A 6083-nucleotide genomic window follows, 5' to 3' on the forward strand; every position below is an offset into this window, starting at 1 on the left:
TCTCTTTAATGAAGAGCCTACTGGAAATCTGCCTCCAGAAAATTTAAGTGACATCTGGATATGTATACCTCACTCCTGCTGAATGTACCCTGAAATAACTTTATTATTCATTTCTCCTCTTTTTCCACGTAATAACCTCCAAAATAGTCGTCATTCCTCCAGTCCCTCTGTGAAGAACCAAAGGTGTACTTGCTGTCTAAAGTACAATTCTCTTCACATTTCTAGGATCTGCTCGCCCACTGAGCTCAGGCTAAAGTCCAAACCTTTTATCCTAGCAGTCAAGACCCTTGATGATTCTGACCCAGTTGTCTTTGCAATCAGTGTCTTTCTCCTACCAGTGGGTCTTCAAACCATCTGGTCTACAAAGATGTTTGCATTGACAGAAATCTTTTAATTTAAACAGGATCCCTAAACATCTAGGGGTGACTGTTACTTCTAATTTTTAAATCAACTTTGTTGAAGTACATAGCCCAACCCTCTGTGTGTTGCAAGAACCACTTGTTATTTTGGACTTGAAGAACGGGATGTGGGTTGAATGTGGACCCAGTTAGCCGCACCAGCAGGATTTTAGACTGGAACTTGGGTCTATGAAGTTGTATTCCCTCATAATGCCTGGCTCAGCAACTGGCACCAGCATGTTGTAGCTATTTGACTGACTGACTGACTAATTAAATGAATGAATGAGTAAAAATAGTAGCCCAGCGGTTAAGACCATGAGTTTTGTTGGTTTGTTTTAATATATTTATTTATTTATTTTTGGCTGAGTTGGGTCCTCGTTCCTGCACGTGGGCTTTTCTCTGGTTGTGGCAAGTGGGGGCTACTCTTCATTGTGGTGCGCGGGCTTCAGTAGTTGTGGCTCGTGGGCTCTAGAATGCAGGCTCAGTAGTTGTGGCTCGCAGGCTTAGTTGCTCCGCGGCATGTGGGACCTTCCCGGACGAGGGCTCAACCACTGTGCCACCAGGGAAGCCTCAGACCACCAGTTTTGAAGCCACAAATGAGTGGGTTTATAGCTTTGAGCAAGTGACTTTCCTTTGCTTATCTTCAGTTTCCTTATCCATAAAATGAAGGTAAGAGTACTACCTATATCGGACATCCCTGGTAGCGCAGTGGTTAAGAATCCGCCTGCCAAGGCACGGGACATGGGTTCGAGCCCTGGTCCGGGAAGATCCCATGTGCCGTGGAGCGACTAAGCCCGTGCGCCACAACTACTGAAGCCTGCGCGCCTAGAGCCCGTGCTCCACAACAAGAGAAGCCACCGCAAGGAGAAGTTTACACACTGCAATGAACAGTAGCCCCCACTTGCCGCAACTAGAGAAAGCCAGCGCGCAGCAACAAAGACCCAATGCAGCCAAAAATAAATAAATACATAAATAAATAAAAGAGTAGTACCTATATCATGTGGTTATCACAATGACTAAATAATATAATGTGAGTAAAGCACCTAGTACAGAGCTGGGTACAGAATTAGGGCTCAAAATATGGTAGCTATTGTTCTTATTATAAAAAGTTCAGATGCAGGCTAGGGCCCATGCAAATCCTACGCAACTGTGGGCACATAACACTGGCACGAACTTGACCTAAGGGTGCTGCAAGCATGCATACACAAGTCATTTATGTTTGGTCAATTAGCAAATAGAACATGAAGCACTTAACAGGAGACAAAGAAAGTACCTGTAATGTTGCTTTGGGGGAAAAGCTTCTGCCTGGGAGTCCAAGAGCTTGTGTTCTAAGTCCTACTCTGCCGTGACTCACCTCATGATTTGGGGGCAACTGTTTCCTTTCTTTGGGCTTCAATCTTCCCATCAGAAGGTTTTGTTCTAGGTCAGCTACTGACACTGGCTCAGGCTGGCTTAGGCTTTCCTTTTATTCTTTCCCTCATCCTGTTGGCCTACACAGTATTTTATTTTTTTGCTTTTGTTTTATATTTTATTTCTTTGTATCAACAGGGGCACAAGAGAAAAGATCAAAAAGCAGGTTGTCCCTGCTGTCTCAATGCCACCAGCCGCTTCCTTCCCGTGGCTTCAGATGTGATAAAGAAAGCTGTGGCTTTCTGTAGTTTCATTCACAGTCCTTTTTTTTTTTTCCAAAATACCACAAATGTACTTTATTTCTTCCCATTCACCTAAAGCAAGTTAATTAATTAATCAAAATAATCAGTGAATTTTCTTTTTTTTAATGCCCAAATCACAGTTTATTATGTTTTTTTAAAAAATATCTTTATTGGAGTATAATTGCTTTACAATGTTGTGTTAGTTTCTGCTGTACAACAAAGGGAATCAGCTGTATGTACACATAAATCCCCATATCCCCGCCCTCTTGCGCCTCCCTCCCACCCTCCCTATCCCACCCCTCTAGATGGTCACAAAGCATCTAGCTGACCTCCCTGTGTTATGCAGCAGCTTCCCAGTAGCCATCCATTTTACCTTTGGTAGTTTATGTATGTCTGCTACTCTCTCACTTCGTCCCAGCTTCCCCTCCTCCCCACCCTCCGCCCTCCCCCCCAGCCCCGTGCCCTCAAGTCCGTTCTCTATGTCTGCGTCTTTATTCCTGCCCTGCCACGAAGTTCATCAGAAACATTTTTTTAGATTCCATGTATGCTACACAATATTTAAGAGCAATTTGAACTAGTTGCCAACATATAAAAATTGAGAGCTTTAACATAAAACTTTTGATTTCCAGATTCTCTTAAAAATGAGAAGAGGGAATTCCCTGGTGGTCCAGTGGTTAGGACTATGCACTTTCACTGCCGAGGGCTGGGGTTCAGTCCCTGGTGGGGAACTAAGATGCCCCAAGCCGCGCAGTATGGCCGAAAAAAATAAAAAAGAGACAGAAGATATGGCAATACAGGACTAGTTGGCTGGAGCTGCACAGCAACTCTCCTCTTGAGATGGGGCGTGCTGCAGTCCCCACCACTCTCCACTCTCTGTTACCTCCACATTGAGGCCTAAATACAATTGCCATTTATCCTCATACTTTTCATACTTGTGATGTTGTTTTTCTTTTTTTTCTTCGCGCCACACGGCTTGTGGGATCTTAGTTCCCCGACCAGGGATCGAACCCACGCCCCCTGCAGTGGAAGCTCGGAGTTGTAACCACTGGACCGCCAGGGAATTCCCAGTGACGTTGTTTTTCTTAAATGGAGTTAACAGGAAATTAAAATATCGCTTGTCTTTATCAAACGTGGAGTAATGGAAACTAGTGTGGAGGAAAATTATTTAGTGTCTAAAAACATGACATACAGTGATTATGTGACTTCTTAATGTCATGCTAGAGTATTTCTAATAAACCCACATAAGGGACATCTGACTCTCTGGGGAAGTTTAACTTTGACTAACAATTGACTAGGACTCAGTGATGTCTTATAAATCTGTAAAGTTAGAAGTTAGCTTTTAGGAAACTGATAAAGTGCAATAATTTTTGTATGTCCAATGGAGAAGATAACCCCAAAGGTTATGGTTTTATTATTCTGTAGGGCAGGAAACAGATTTGGATCTAATTTAGTAATTGTATTTCATCCTTCCTTTGCCCATTAACTATTCTCAAATTCTTTTCAAGCCAGCTCTGTCATACTGTTGTTTCCTTTATTAATGATTAAATAAGCTCACTATTGGTAGGCGAATTACGTTTTTAATCTCTTAGTGGCATTAATCTTTTGTCTATTGTGTAAGTTCCAAAACTTTTTGGTTAGTAATTTGTTGTTAATTTTACTTATAATTTTTTAAATAAATTTATTTATTTATGGCTGCATTGGGTCTTCATTGCTGTGCACGGGCTTTCTTTTTGCAGCAAGTGGGGGCTACTCTTCGTTGTGGTGCATGGGCTTCTCACTGTGGTGGCTTCTCTTGTTGTGGAGCACGGGCTCTAGGCGCGCAGGCTTCAGTAGTTGTGGCAGGTGGGCTCAGTAGTTGTGGCTTGCGGGCTCTAGAGCACAGGCTCAGTAGTTGTGGCGCACGGGCTTAGTTGCTCTGTGGCATGTGGGATCTTCCCGGTCCGGGGCTCGAACCCGTGTCCCCTGCATTGGCAGGCAGATTCTTAACCACTGCGCCACCAGGGAAGTCCCTACTTATAATTTTTAAATCAAATTTATTGAGGTATAAAGTATATACAGTAAAATCCACACACACACAAGGGGATTAAGTGTACAAGGCTGGTGATTTTTGACAAATGTATACACTTAGGTGACTATCACCCCAATCAAGATATATAGCATGACGATTATATTTTTAACAATTTGAGAATTGATCTATTGATCTTTTAGACTGCAGAGAGAGGGCACTGTATTTTAAGAAAAGTAAGTGAATATTTATTTGCAGGCAAGAACAACAGTCTTCGATATTCTCTGTGAAAGAAGGCTACAACTTAACATGCACTCAGGAAACATTGTTCTTTTCTATCTAGTGGATTCCTATACCAGATCATCCCTAAAGACACTTCTAGCTCTGATTTGTAAAGACTCAGCTACTGGTCTCTCAAGGCCTACATACTCCTGCCCCAAAAGGCAGTGAGCAGAGGCTTCTGAGATCATCTCAGGAGAGGGAAACAAACCAGACAGTACATGAACTACAAACAAACTAGAGATTCTTGGGAAGTGGGGCTTGAACTTTGAACATAGCTGAAGAACCCAGGACGACTATAAAACATAACTAATGGCTTTTCTGAGTCAGAATTTCCTGCCTCAAATCCCAAGCAAAAGAAGATCAAGAGAAATAGGGTAGCTTTTCAGCTGCTGAATCCTCTCAGCCAACTCTCCCAGGTAAAATTATTCCAGGAGCTTTGTTCTGCCCACAGTTTCTTTCCCTTTGAAGTACTGGTTTTCCATTAACCAGGGAGACTTAGAAAATCAAACACCCGGTGATCAAACATTTCATAGTCTACAACGGGGTGCAGCTGCTCTCAGGTCAAAGTTGGATTTCTAAGCAGACTAAATGTGCTGCCAAGCAATGTCCGAAATTTCCATTCAAACGCAATTCTACAAATAGGGAGAACTGGAAGCAGGAACGGTGAGGAAGCTGCTACAATACAAATGAGGTGATAGTGGCTTAGACTAGAACGATAGCGGCAAGGTGGTGAGAATTGAGTCTGGGAACACTTTTTTTTTTTTTTTTTTTTTTTTTTTGCGGTACGCGGGCCTCTCATGCTGTGGCCTCTCTCGTTGCGGAGCACGGGCTCCAGACGCGCAGGCTCAGCGGCCATGGCTCACGGGCCCAGCCGCTCCGCAGCATGTGGGATCCTCCCGGACCGGGGCACGAACCCGCATCCCCTGCATCGGCAGGCGGACTCTCAACCACTGCACCACCAAGGAAGCCCCGAGTCTGGGAACATTTTGAAGGTAGAGCCAAGCAAGGGCAGATGCATTGAATGTGTGCTGTGAGGAAGACTCAAGACAAGGGTGGCGGTTTCCCTGGTGGTGAAAGACACAATTCTTTTCTAGTAATGTTATGAACATTTGGGGAGTTGTCAAAGTCGAGGGCAAACTGTATCAAATTTTTGTCATAGATTAACTGTAATTTCAGGTAATTTCAAGTCTTCTAGTGCCCTGATTAACCTTAAATACTTATTTCATTGAAGACACTCATTGATCACAGCGGGCTAGGTGTATCTTACACACACGGAAGGCCAGCAATAACTATTTACGCTAGAGTGTCACATAAATATATCCTACTAAACTCAAATGTTCCCAACAGGATTTCCTTTAGCTGAATCCCAAACGCCACTAGACACAAGGGGAAGTGTGACAGGGGAGAAATTGGAGTAGAGGAGCACGTTGCTGGGTTACCTTCCTTGCGCCGACGAAGAGTCTCGATGGGTCCTTAAGCTTAGTTCCACGACGGTTATCACCTCTAGGTAACAGACAACGAGGGAACGCAAAGCAAAAACGCGGTACAAGGAGTTGGGGCGTGGCACTGCTATTCTAAATGGCTAAACTAAGGCCCTTGACCTACATATCGGTTTGTGTTGGTTTGTTTTATAACCCACTCCCTAACTCCAGGGTTTCTTCAGGAGCCCAACCCACCCCCATGCCCGATTCCGAACACCACCCACAGCGCTCAAGGCTGCACGAGAGGGTGGGTCCTACGACACTC

The sequence above is a fragment of the Grampus griseus genome (assembly GCF_964374135.1).
Source record: "Grampus griseus genome assembly, chromosome: 11".
Classification (NCBI taxonomy): Eukaryota; Metazoa; Chordata; class Mammalia; order Artiodactyla; family Delphinidae; genus Grampus; species Grampus griseus.